Source organism: Puma concolor, chromosome C2 (assembly GCF_028749965.1).
Source record: "Puma concolor isolate L17-30 chromosome C2, mPumCon1.1.hap2, whole genome shotgun sequence".
Classification (NCBI taxonomy): domain Eukaryota; kingdom Metazoa; phylum Chordata; class Mammalia; order Carnivora; family Felidae; genus Puma; species Puma concolor.
In genome coordinates this window covers 37616987-37631264 of record NC_141675.1, presented here as the reverse complement: position 1 = coordinate 37631264, position 14278 = coordinate 37616987, and the positions used below count along the sequence as shown (strand labels likewise).

The 14278-nt window shown below is 40.5% G+C and overlaps 1 protein-coding gene across 3 annotated transcripts in view; it reads left to right on the top strand.

Annotated features, from left to right (window-relative positions):
• The first annotated feature begins 5677 nt into the window (after nt 1-5677).
• TFDP2 (transcription factor Dp-2) overlaps nt 5678-14278 on the top strand; it is a 174100-nt gene continuing 165499 nt past the window's right edge. The window contains exon 1 of one of the 3 annotated variants that reach the window (XM_025913428.2): nt 5678-6022. The gene's annotated coding sequence lies outside the window, so the exon portion shown is untranslated. The remainder of the gene's footprint in view (nt 6023-14278) is intronic. The other 2 variants (XM_025913427.2, XM_086674437.1) reach the window with 2 other exon arrangements.

The following is a 14278-nucleotide window of genomic DNA, read 5'->3' as shown; positions in this document are numbered from 1 at the left end:
TTTTTTTTTTCAACGTTTATTCATCTTTGGGACAGAGAGAGACAGAGCATGAACGGGGGAGGGGCAGAGAGAGAGGGAGACACAGAATCAGAAACAGGCTCCAGGCTCCGAGCCATCAGCCCAGAGCCCGACGCGGGGCTCGAACTCACGGACTGCAAGATCGTGACCTGGCTGAAGTCGGACGCTTAACCGACTGCGCCACCCAGGCGCCCCCCAGTATTTAGTTTTTTAGCTTTGTATTTTGAAATAATTTTAGACTTAACAAAAAAGTTGTGAAAATGGCACACAGAGTTCCCCCCAACACCCAGCTTCCCCTAATTAACATCTTACTCAAACCAGGACATTCACATTGATATAAGAGGATTAACTAATCTACAGATCTTAGTTGGATCTTGTCAATTTTCCAACTTACTGCCCTTTTTCTGGCCCAGGATTTAATCACGGATCCCACATTGCACTTATTTTCATGTCTCCTTAGTCTCCTCCAATCTGACAGTTCCTCGGTCTCTTTTTTCTTGACATTTTTAAAGAGTACTAGCAGTTACTTTCTAGAATACCCTTCAATTCTGGTTGGCCTGATATTTTCTTAGGATTAGGTTAAGGCTCTGCGTTTTTGTTAGAATGCTGCAAAAGTGATGTGGCCTTCTCAATGCCATTAGCATGTAGTCTTATTGATGACATTAACCTTGATCTGACATTGTAAGGTTACTATTCACCCCTTTGTGGCTAATAAGTGTCTTGTGGGATCGTTTTAGACGATGTAAACATCCTGTTTCCCATTACACTTTCACTCACTAGTTTAAGCCTTTGTGGTCGTTTCTTGGTGGCAACGATCATTCCTGTACTATTTGCCTAATAATCGTGATTTTCTACTTACATTATTTTTCTACGTTTATTTGTTAGAATTCTACCATAAGGAAGAGCTGTCTCTTATCCTCCATTTATTATTCAGTTATTTGTATCAGTACTGCTCTTCTTTTGGTCCACTTGACATCTTCTTGGCCCACCTTTTTATTCCAGTTGTTGCAGCAATCAGCTGTCCAGGTATACCCTGACATCACCATAATTTCTGGGCTGGGCTTTCTCTGCCTCACAACTTGGAACTGATTTGAATTCACTCTGTCATTTTCACCTATGGTCAAACCAGGAGGTGCTAGAGAGTTGGCACCCTATGGTCCATCTTTTAAACAATGGGGATGGGAGCCAGTATACAAATACACACCCCTTAAGTGGACAATTCTGAGGTGTGTTCTTCACAGGCCCTTGCAGAATCTTCACTATCAAGCCTCAGTGGCCTCCAGCAGGTGATCATCTCAGAAATAGCCTTGGATTGGCTTTTCCTCCCTCATGTTTCAAGCTTCCCAGCCCTTATTCCTGTTCCTTGGAATCATTTTCCAAAATAAACCACCTGCACAGAAGAATTGGTCTCAGAGTGGGAGTGGGGAAGGAGAGCAAGTAAAGATTTATGTATTACCAGTTGTTAAATATTTTGACTCTCACCCCTGTACATAACTAAAATCCTATGGAAACTTTCACATCTCCAAAGGAGTTGTACAAGTACATTCATAACAGCAGAATAGAGAAAAAACCCAAATACCTATCAGAGAATGGATTATGTAAATTTTGTTGTTTTTTCCATCAGTGAAAATGAATGAACTATGTCAAGACAGATGACTCAAAGGAAATGAGCAAATAATAACAATAATTTGTAGATGAGTAATAAAGTTTGACCCCAAATATACATAGTTCAAAAACATGCAAAACTAAGCAATATATTGCTTGGAGTTACATATATATGTGTTAAAATTTTCTTTTTTTTTTAAATTTTTTTTTCAACGTTTATTTATTTTTGGGACAGAGAGAGACAGAGCATGAACGGGGGAGGGGCAGAGAGAGAGGGAGACACAGAATCGGAAACAGGCTCCAGGCTCCGAGCCATCAGCCCAGAGCCCGACGCGGGGCTCGAACTCCCGGACCGCGAGATCGTGACCTGGCTGAAGTCGGACGCTTAACCGACTGCGCCACCCAGGCGCCCCTATGTGTTAAAATTTTCAAGAAAACCAAGAAGATTGCAATTCAGAATAGGGTTATTTTGGGGAGAGAAAGGTGGAGGGTCACACTGGGGAGGCACACACAGAGCCCCAGTGGTGTTACTAGTCCATTTCTTAAGCTGGTACATAGGGTTTATCATTATTCCTTATACTTTATATTTTTAGGATAAAATATTTTATCATAAAAAGATTTTAGGTTTGATACTAAGAAGTGGTTACTTTTATTAAGAGTGGCTGTGGGGGAGCCTGGGTGGCTCAGTCAGTTGGGCGTCCGACTTCAGCTCAGGTCATGATCTTGTGGTCCGTGAGTTCAAGCCCCGCATCAGGCTCTTTGCTGACAGATCAGAGCCTGAAGCCTATTTCGGATTCTGTGTCTCCCTCTCTCTGACCCTCCCCCATTTATGCTCTGTCTCTCTCTGTCTCAAAAATAAATAAACGTTAAAAATAAATAAATAAAAAAAGAGTGACTGTGAAATCCTTCCACTGGCCTAACCAACTAAGTCATTCCAGAAATGAACTGAAAAGAAGGTTGTGTCCCTGGCTGAGAAAATTCCAAGGCTTAGATTCTCCTGTGCCCTATTAACGTGATTAAACTGTGCATAATAGGACAGTTTCTGGAAGACAAGGTCTTGATTTAATACATTTTTAAGTGTTATTTCTTTTGTCAGTCACTGGATGGATTAGGTGTGAAAACAGGATGCTGTTAAAAAAAAAGTCATATCTGCAACCGTCCAGACAACCACAGATCTTTTTGTATAATAAAAAGGTGTCATCAAAGGACCTGTTACTCAAAGTGTGATGTTTGGTGTAGCAGCACCAGCACCAGGTGGAAGCTGGTTGGAAAGGCTGACTCTATACCCCACATCAGATCTACTGACTCAGAGTCTGAATTTTAATAAGATCTCTAAGTGATTCTTATATCTCCCTCTCTCTCTGGCCCTCCCCTGGTCGCGCGCGCTCTCTCTCTCTCAAATAAAGAGAGAGAGAGAGAGAGAGAAAGAAAGAAAGAGAGAAAGAAAGAAAAAAGAAAGAAAGAGAAAGCAAGCAAGCCTCAGCACCAGGAGAGGGGGCGGCTCATAGAAGCTCCTCAGGTTTAACTGTAACAGATCTGTCTCTTCCATGATCCTTTCTTTGTTGGCCCAAATATTTGTAAGGAGAGACTTTATTTATTTATGCTTCTTTCCTCTTTCCAACTGTGCTGGGCTGTGGCACTCTCATCCATTCAATAAAAACCTACTGAGCTTCCCTTGAGCACTGAGGAAAGGGTAGTGAATAGGATGACATGAATCAGAATATCAAGGAGCTTCCAAAATACAGATACTAAATGAGTAATTACGAGTTTGGTGAATGTTAGAAAGCAAAAAATTTTAGAGCTGGAGATGGGAAGTCAGAGGAAAGTAATCTCAGCTTAGATGAGAAGGCATATATGTAGGTGAGATGTGGGTGAACTGGGGGATTATTCCAAGCACAAGGAATACCCGTGAATGGAGCTCTTTGGGCACTTATATGTGTATTTCCAAAGCCTTGCACTGTTCTTGGCATACAATAAGTGCTTAATAAGTGTTTGCAGAATCAATATGTGTTCTGTCATATTTCAGACATCTACTCTCTGGCATGGGAGATAGTGGAAGCTTTATTTTCCTTTTCAAAGGAAATAAGATCCCTTAATGGGGAAAAGAGAAGGAAGAGAGCTGACTGTTGTGCAAATTGCTAAATTGGAACTGTGAGTGGGAACGAAAAATTGATTTACATGAATTTTCCTCCCAGAGGCAACTTGACAATTTATTCTGTTCTGGAGAATTTTCAGTTTTTGGCTTCAAAACCAAGCTGTTCCTTATTCTGAATTTCTTGGCCTGCTGTGAAACTAGCATTTAGTGTCTTTTACAGCATACCCTGATTAGGTCATGGAAATTCACAGCTAGATCAAACCAGTATATGGAAAATTTGAAACTTTCACTGCCCATTTTATTTCATAGTGCTGGAAGAAACATTGACTTTTAAATAGTTTTTTTCAAAAGCAGTATTATCTATTGATCATAATTGCCATCATTTATTGAACACTTACTACATATATATATTACAGAGCAAAATCCTTATATTAACTTTATATATGAGCCATATGAAAATTGCCAAATATTAGCAATTCATACGGTTCAACTTAATATTGTTTTCAGACTCTCATTTTAGAAACTTATAAAGAGATTAGAGAATCCCTAATAGCCATAACCCTCCTCCAAAATTAAGCACTGAATTTTCACAATAGATAAATCCTGCGAAAGTTACAGCTCCTTAATAACATCCACCCATCTTATTCGCATTAGTACATGTGTCTATTGTGGTTTACGCATTGTAGTGAAGTGGTTTACAATCCATTTCCCCTGATAGACTTGAGTTCCTTGAGGGTGGAGGGTTGTTTTTTTTTTTTTCTGTCTTGCTCATTTTTGTATCATGCATAGAGTGTTTGAAAAGTATTCGTTAACTTGAAACTTTAATACCATTTCTGTCAAAACTAGACTAATCCTATTGATTTTTTACTGGAAAATGCTCGGTAATCACTCCACTGGGGCTTTTGCATTTTAGAATCAGTCTGAGGAGGAGTACTGCATTTGGCATTCTTGAACTCCTAGGAGTTTATCTATGTACCATTATGCAGAAATTGTCTCCACCCCACCCCAGAGAAAAGTCCAAAGGTACTCTCTCACCTCCCTCACCTCCTTTAGGTATTTCCTTAAATGGCATCTTCTCTGCCCTTCCCTGAGCACCCTATTTAATAAAAAGTCATCCCTCACTTTCTCTGCTTATTCCCCCCGCCCCATAGCACCTATCAGCATGTAATAGTTTACATTTTGCTTATTTCTTTTGCGTATTTTCTTTCCCAACTCACTAGAATGTAAGCTCATAGGTGATTTTTCACACAGGCGCTGAATTAATAGGCAGAGTGTTCTCATTTTTGAACAAAATGTATGGGTATTTGGGAGTGTGGGCCGCAATTTTCTCTTTAGCTTCTAGGTGACATGGTGACCTGGACTGGTGTGGATCTTGCTTGCCCGGATATTGAAGAACTCACGTCCCCAGTGGTCCCTAACCCATTGTCTGAATAATTAATTTCAGGGTGCCCCACACGTGCCTCAGAGTTATTCCTCCCCACCCCCCTCCTCGCTGCTCCCTAGGGGTGAGCCAGCAAAGGCCTGGGGACCCAGATGTTACCACCTTAGTTCCCCCTTTTCCAACACAGATGGGGTTTTCCTGCTTCGAGCCTGGGGGATGGGGTTGGATGGAAAAGTCAAGATTCCGACCCAAGCCCGAGGTAAAGGAAGGGGAAAAGGGCGTGTCTATAAATTTTAGGCCTCAGGCCTGCAGCCCGCCCCGCAGGCGGCCGGGTAACTGAGTGTTGGTGTCAGCGCGGGGCGCCCACTGGGAAGCTCCTGTGAGCACCCAAGGCTGGGACTGGGTTGCTTGAGGTCCCGCCCCTTCACCTAGCCGCCCCCTCCTCTCTTTGGGAAGCCTGGGGGCGGGGTTTGTTTACTCCTTGCACGCACCGCCGACCTGGCCAATCCGTAGGGACCGGCGCCTTACGTCACACATCCGGGAGCCAATCGGCACCCACCGTGCTGCTCCGCCGCCAAAGCTTGCGCGGGGGAAGCGGGGCAGTGGCAGGGTTGGGTGAGGGCGGACGAAGCAGCCTGTGATCTAGGCTGCAGCAACCACTGCTGCTCGGCACGCGGCCGCGCTCTGACCCTTCCTTTTTGGGCAGGCTCGCAGGCGCAAGCACGGTCGGCGTCCCACGGCCTCGAACTCCAGGGCCTCCCCTGGGCAGGCCGCGGATCGCCCACCCCTGCCCCGAGTCTGTATCCGCCGGGACCCAGCCGCCGCCTAACGCGGGCGGCACTGGAGCGGCGGCGCCGAAGCCGCGCCCCAGGCTCGGAAGAACAACCCTGAGAGGCCGCCTCGTCCTCTGCAGCCGAGCGGCGGTAAGGTCCAGGGCGAGGGCGCGGGGCCGCGTGCCGAGGGCCTCTGGACCCGGCCCGGCGTGTTCCTGGGCAGGTTTCCCTCCCTTCGCCTCGGGGCCCCCTCGTTACCGCGAGTTCCATCTGTTTATTCCCACGCGTTCTCCCAGGCCTGGCCGAGTAACCCCTGAGTGTCTGGGGGGAGTCGGAAACCGGCGAGCCCCCCTCCCCCGCCCCATACACACACAGCAGATTGGGAGGAGGCAATGTCCCCGTGTCATGCCTCGTGGAAGAGAGGAAGGGCTGCTTTCTACTTTCTCGGTCTCTGCAGGTCTTCAGGGCAGAACGATGGCTTCTAAGTCTGGTTTTCTGACTTTTCATCCTTTCATGAGTCACACGCCTCCATCTGTTTCTACCAGGTGTATTTCAGAGTTCTAAAGCTTTGAACTTGAAAGAACCTCCTATCCCGCAGAAGGGAACTTTTCTTTAAAGTAGAGGATCGCTTTTGGGGCCCAGACTCCTTTGAGAAATTCCAGAGAGCCAAATCCTCTCCACAGAAAAGTATAAAGGTTTTGTAGGATCTCTCAGACGGTTCAGCTAAGTGGATGAGCGCTCAGTCACTGGTACCAGCTTGTGTTATCTTGCATTGTGTGGTCTCAGCTTCTTCATCTGTAAAATAGTAGTTACTGCCTATTACGGGTGTTTTGAGGAGTAAATGGACTAATCTGTGGAATGCGTTTGGAACGGCGCACCACATATTAAGTGCCCTGCATGAGTTAGGCATTTTTATAATGGCCTTCCATGAATGCCCGTTCAGAAAAGTGCCCCGCGTTGTTTCTCTTTTTCTGTTGAAACGGTTAACAGGCTCATCCCTTTTCATATTTACTGCTGAAGCTCCCTTTGAGCCTTTGATACGTTTCTCTTCCTCATTCAGTCTCCTAGGGCTAAGGCTCCCTGTCCCACTTATTTGCTCTCTTTTTAGTAAGTTAGTTAGCTCATTCTCTTCCTTCCCCTTTCTCCCCTAAATCTTAGTTTTGTGTCTTTTCATTTGACTTCTATAGCCTAATTTTTTCTGGGCCACTCTCCTTTTCTCTTAATGGTCTGAAATTATCTTCACCTAATAAATATAGTTACAGTTATTCATCTGTCCTCTGTACAGTGTAATCATGACCCAGTCTGTGTTCAAAGGTAAATGTAAAAGGAACTTAGTTGATCTGACATCCCATGTTGCTTTTCCATTTCCTTGGTTAGCCTATAATTTAGCTAAAGCTTTATCACTGTCCAGTTACTGTAATAAATCTTTAATAGTAGTGTCCATTCTCAAGTAGCACCAGGAGAAAAAAACCAAATGCCTAGACCCACCCTATGTACTGGCTCTGGATGCTTTTGTTATTTCTTGGAACATCTTGTGCCTGGAACTAGAGTCTAGTCTAACTGGCAGCCATGGTGTCTGTAGCACTGTTTTGGCGGTAGAGTTGCAGCAATGTGGCACCTGTATTTAATAAAGGCCAAACACTTATTAAACTTACTTTTGGGTTCTCGTTATTTCTAGTTGCTTAAGAGGGAAAACAGAATTTTCAAGTGTGTAATGCTTCATATTGCCATTCTGTGATCATGTAACTTTCTCCCAACTCTTTTAAATATGTAGTCCAACTGGCACCTTCAAGTTTTTCCCTGGCAGCCAAAAATCTTAACTGAGTTATGTGCTCTCAATACAGCTTGGAATTGGATGTACAGATGTTTATCCTTAATGTGAGAAGCATTTGTGGATGAAAATTATACACTAAAAGATACCCTAAAGGATTCAAAGATTGTTTTTTATAATTAGGAATTGAAATGGGAATGCACATTTTCTTTTTTTTTTTTTCCCTTAAACATGATAGGAAGACTGGCTTTGTTTTCTGGCTGTTGATAATTTATGTTTTGTAAAAAATGGACGACTTATTTATATTTACATTGCAAAACAGTATATTTAAAGCCCTTTTTAGATATTTGAAAGTTTTTGGAACACAGTGAGGAAACAAACTAAGCAAAAATCAAATTCATGGCAAAGGTAGTAAATTAGAACCTAAATATTCTGACTTCTAGTTTATTGTTTCTTTGTCTGTCAATCTTAACAGTTAACCCAGAACAAAGGATAGAAAGGGAGAGTTTAAAATGAAATTTTAAAAGCAGAGGGGGGAAATTGCTAATTTGGGCCTTAAATATTATAGAGAGAGTAGTACATTAGCATTTTTTTTTTTAATCTTTAAACTTAGGTATTTTTTTAAAAGGTTAAATTATAAGCCATATATGTATGAATTTACTCACAGTCAAGTTTATATTGTCACTTGGCAAATTTGATTTCAGTTTTTTTCTGACCTTGTCATAGTTTAAACTCTTATTGCAATGTGCATTATGATGGGTCTCAGAAGAAACTAGAAAGCATAGAGTTGAGAGTTTTTTAGATAATAGAATTGTAAGTTGTAATGAATTTTAAAGATTATTAAATATACTTGCCTTTTCTTGAATCCTTTCCATTTTGATCTGGGATATATTACTCTAGGGGTGGGGATTTAAAAGTAGATTTGTGAACTCTTGTAATTTTATGCAAAATTATATGTACTTGTGTATTTTTCTGGAGAGAAGATTCATAGTTATCTAGTTTCTGAGGCAAAAGTATTTGGACAACTCCAGTTTTTATAATATGATTTCCTTTGCTGAATCAGAAATTACATTCTCACTGGTTCTAGTTCTCTGTTCCATTAGTGGGTTTTCAAATATTTGAAGATACTTATTATAGTCCCATTAATTCTTTTCTTCTCTAGACAAAATATTCTGTCCTTAACCTCTTCTAATCATTTTGTTGGTTTGATTTGAGTCTTCTCACAATACTGATGCCTTATTTGTGGATTTGAGTTCGTCCGTATTCTTGTTAAAAGTGTGATACTCCTAGATATTAACCTGTAGAGAAGACCGTAAGTTACCTCTCTGATTTTAAATCATATACTTTAAGATTAAGAGTAGATTTGTTTCTTTGACAACCATATTGCACTGTTAATTCAAAATAATGCCCTGGAGAAGACAGACTCTGGAGCTAGCCTGCCTGGGTTTAAATCCTAGCTCTACAGTTTATCAGCTGGTTGACCTTGAGTAAATTATGTAAACATTTTTTAGGCCACAGTTTTCTCATCTCTAAAATGGGATTTATAATAGTGCCTATCTCATAGGATTGTTACAAGGAATGAATGAAAGATATGTAAAATATTTAGAATGGTCCCTGACATTTAAATGCTGTATACATTACCCATTAATACTGATTTTGTAGTCAACTAAAATTCTTGAGTTGTTTTGTTTATGTTCTTCCAATTCTTTAATAGAGTGTTTTTTTGGTAGGGCTTTATATTTATCCATATTAAACTTTATCTTGTCAGACTGGTTATATTCTGTTGACTTAAAAAAAAAAAACTGATTTGGGAGCACCTGGGCGGCTCAATCTGTTAAGTGTCTGACTCTTGATCTCACTGTTTCTGAGATCAAACCTTGCATTGAGCTCTGCGCAGACAGTATGGAGGCTGCTTGGGATTCTCTCTCTCTCTGCTCTTCCCTTGCTTGTGCGTGCACGTACACTCTCTTGCATGCTCTCTCTCTCTCTTTCTCTCTCTCTCAAAAATAAATAAATAAAGTTAAAAAATTTTTTTTAAAAAACTGATTTGGTCATATGATATGTATGGGTTTATTTATTTATCAATAGATTTGATAAACTGTAAGTGTGATAATGCTGACATTGCCTTCCTGCAGATCTTATTAAAATGTTGAGTAGGCAGGGCCAAGAACAGAGCTCTTGCTCTGCTAGTGACCTCTCTTAAGGGTGATAAAAAAACTAATTAATTCTTTGGTTCAAGTTGTTCAGACAGTTAGAAATCCAGCTAATTTAACATTATTCACCTCAGATATTTCCAAGTTTTCACAAGGAATATATAAGAAACTTTAATAATTGCCTTCCTAAAACCCAAATAATTTTATATACTTTATTAAAAAAAAATCCTATCAGTTCAGTAACTGTCAGGAAAAGAGCACTAATCTGTCATTATTTGTCCGTAACCACTATACTGGTTTCCAGTAGTGTATGTTGGCTACTATCTTTTTCTGTGTTCAAACTTCTCTTGGTAATGATTCTAGAATCTTGTCTAGGGTTACATTTAACTTCAATGATCAATAGTTGGCAGGGTCACCTTTCTCCTTTTTTGAAGAGCAGTACTACATATCCTGTCTTTAGTCTTATGGTAACCTCTCCTGCTTTCCATAGTTTCTGAACAGTTGCCAGCAGCTGTGTGGAAATTTCATCTGGAGCGATATACCTTATTGAAAGTTTACTTGGAGCAGTTAGGAACTCTCTCTAATCTTCTCATTCATATTGAGCTTTGGTTTTCATTAACTCATTGATTAAATTTATTAAATGCCCCTTTTACACACAATACCAGTGTTTGTTTCACCCCATCCAATCTGAGAGAATGTTTCCTAATAGAGATGGCTGAAGCAAAGGAATAATCCACATCCATTTCTCTCTGTTACTACTGTTGTTATCATAGCCTGGGCCTTCTTCTCTGGACAGCAGCAGTAGCTTCCTATTGACCTTCTTTATTCTAATCTTTTTTTTTGTTTCTAATGCTTAAGCATTATAGCCCTTGGCATCCTTATTTTTAAAAATGCATGGATCTCAGGGTGCCTTGGTGGCTCATTCAGTTAAGCACCCAACTTCGGCTCAGATCATGATCTTAGTGGTTCGTGAGTTTGAGCCCCACATCGGGCCCTGTGCTGACAGCTCAGGGCCTGGAGCCTGCTTCCCATTCTGTCTCCCTCCCTCTCTGCCCCTCCCTGACTTGTGCTCAGTCTCTTTCTCAAAAGTAAACAAACATTAAAAAAAATAATAAAACAAAATGCATGGATGTCAGGGGTGCCTGGGTGGCTCGGTCAGTTAAGCGTCGGACTTCAGCTCAGGTCATGATCTCACAGTTCGTGGGTTCGTGCCCTACGTTGGGCTCTGTGCTGACAGCTCAGAGCCTGGAGCCTGCTTGGGATTGTGTGTCTCCCTCTCTCTTCCCCTCCCCCACTGGTGCTGTCTCTCTCTCTCTCTCTTTCTTTCTCTCTCAAGATAAATAAACATTTGAAAAAAATTAAATGCATGCATCTCTTTAAAGTCTTTTCTTCTTCATTGGAATAATTCAGTTTCTGACTTTGAGTAATTCCCAACTTCCTTAGCTTGTTCTGTTTATTGTCCTTTTATTTTTAAAAAAAAATTTTTTTTTTCAACATTTATTTATTTTTGGGACAGAGAGAGACAGAGCATGAACGGGGGAGGGGCAGAGAGAGAGGGAGACACAGAATCGGAAACAGGCTCCAGGCTCTGAGCCATCAGCCCAGAGCCTGACGCGGGGCTCGAACCCACGGACCGCGAGATCGTGACCTGGCTGAAGTCGGACGCTTAACCGACTGCGCCACCCAGGCGCCCCTGTTTATTGTCCTTTTAAATTCAACCCCCCTCCACCTTTTTAACTTTTCTTATTCTTAGGGATGATATGAACCATCAGGCAGATAGGCATGGAGAGATGGTGGCTCTCTACCAGCTGGTCTTTGTGTGAGTCACTTAGTAGACAGATAATGGAGTGATTACTATGTTATGGACACTGTAGGCACTGAGTTGACAAAGGAACATGATACAAACTCAGCCCTTCAAGAATTCTAAATGCAGGGAAAGATAGAATAGAGGAAAGTATTTGAAGAACCAGAAATCTTTTTTTTTTTAATACCCATAAGCATAATAAGTTTTTAACAGACTCCATTTTACTTTATTTTTTTTTTTTTTTAAATTTTTTTTTTTTCAACATTTTTTATTTATTTTTGGGACCGAGAGAGACAGAGCATGAACGGGGGAGGGGCAGAGAGAGAGGGAGACACAGAATCAGAAACAGGCTCCAGGCTCCGAGCCATCAGCCCAGAGCCTGACGCGGGGCTCGAACTCACGGACCGCGAGATCGTGACCTGGCTGAAGTCGGACGCTTAACCGACTGCGCCACCCAGGCGCCCCACTCCATTTTACTTTAAAAAGAGCCAAGTATGTTGTTACTTAAGGATGAGTTTGTTAAAGTGGCCAGTTCAATTCTAGTTGAGTTAAATCAGATTGTAAAATGGCAAACCTATAAATCTGGGAAAATAGTATGTATTTCAGAACTGCCAAAATAAAATATTTAATCAAAACTAGAAGGAGAAGGGGAATGGGGGATGGGCAAAAGGGGGTGAAGGTGAGTGGGAGGTACAGGTATATGAGTAAGCATAGGCAGTATGGTCAGTGGAACTATAATTATGGTGACAGATGGTAGTTTTACTTGTGGTGAGAACAGCATAACATATAGAGATGTTGAGTCACTATGTTATCTACCTGAAACTAATGTAACCTTGTGTGTCAACTATACCTCAATAAAAAGGTAAGAAAATAAAAATAAATAAATAAAAGCAGAAAAGTGGTTATATAAACCGATTCCTACTTCTCAGAGGCTCCATCCTCTGAAGTACACAATGACAGACCCCCCTCAAAAAAAAAAAAAAAAAAAAAAGACAACCAAAAAACTGGTAGCACTAACTTCTCTTATAGTCCACTTCAGAGTGGACACTTAAAAAATCAATTTATTAAGTTTTTCTTCACAGCATCCTTGGAATTGTGGTGGTAATATAAAACTAAGTATAAAAAAGAAGGATTTATTAATACTATTCAAAGGAAAGAAAGGTGATGATAAGCAGTTGCTGTAATAACATATACAAGTAACAAATGATGGTCAATAAAGTGATTTCTAGGTTAATAAGTGTTTGAAAAACCTGTCAGGTAGGTAATTCTGCACTAATTGATACATTTTTAGCTCTAAAATCTATACAAGTAGAAAAATTTTGTAAGCCTAATGATTGATTATGTATTTTTAAGTTGAATAAATCAGTGTTTGTAGGTAACAGAATAATAGAAAAACAGGTAATTTGTGCAGGCATTCCAAGAAACATAAACTGAAACTCTGTGTGAAAAGTTCCATCATTAAGTATGAAAAGCAATAAAATTTTTACTGATACTAACATTCTGCCTGAAATTTTGCTTTTAAGTTCATATTGTCCCATACATACTGTATCATGGTTGTTGTAAACATAGCTACTATTCTCTCTTCCCAAATCAAATTATTTTCTTTTATTGTTATTGTATCTTTTACTGTTATTGCTATTCTCGAGGTAATCTGGAATATCAGATACTACAACTCTGAGAAAGATCTATTTTGAGTTACTAGTTATGTAGGTTAGTTGAAGTTATGCTCTAGGGAAAGAGTTCAAAACAATTGAGTTTCTTCTCTTGACACAAGTGACAAAAAATAAGAATAAATTTCAAGAAACTGAAATGCTAAGCAAAAATCATGTGAAATAATGTTAAGGAAATGAATTTTTAGAAAGGGATCTCTACATGCAAAACACTTCTTCCTTGTAACAAGGAGATTCCAAGAGAGATGTGAGAGAGATCATAGTAAGTAAAGAAAATAAGAGATTCTGTTAATATAAGCAGCTCATTGAGAAAAATTAAATCTTGTTTACAAGGCCATTCCTCATAATCTGAAAAATATAAAAGACCATGATATATTTTTTTAGGATTAAGTAAGAAGATAAAGATCCATAATCTGGGTACTTTGTGTTCATTATGAATTCCTAATGGCTTACTTTACCCAATACCTACTATGTGATAAGGATCTCATTTAAACTTCCCCCAAAGTGTATGAGATAGATTTTATTGTCTTTCATTTTACAGATAAGGACACAGGTTGCTTTACTGGGATCAGAAAAGCAGTAATGGCAGAGCTGGGGCTGAAACATGAATCTGTAGGACTGTAATGCTAGCCGCTTCACTGTATTGCCTTGCTAACATACTGTTTTACACCTGTAACATTCAAGAGCCCAGAATCTTTTTTTTCTTTTTAATTTTTTTATATGTTTTAATTTATTTTTGAGACAGAGAGAGACAGAACATGAGTGGGGGAGGGGCAGAGAGAGAGGGAGACACAGAATCTAAAGCAGGCTCCAGGCTCTGAACTGTCAGCACAGAGCCCGATGTGGGGCTCAAACTTACAAGCTGTGAGATCATGACCTGAGCTGAAGCCGGCGGCTCAACTGACTGAGCCACCCAGGCGCCCCGAGCCCAGAATCTTTATAGCTTCTTAGTTGGGACTTTCCAGTATAGTTTCTGTTTTTTCTAGAGTGTTATGAATTCATCCACAT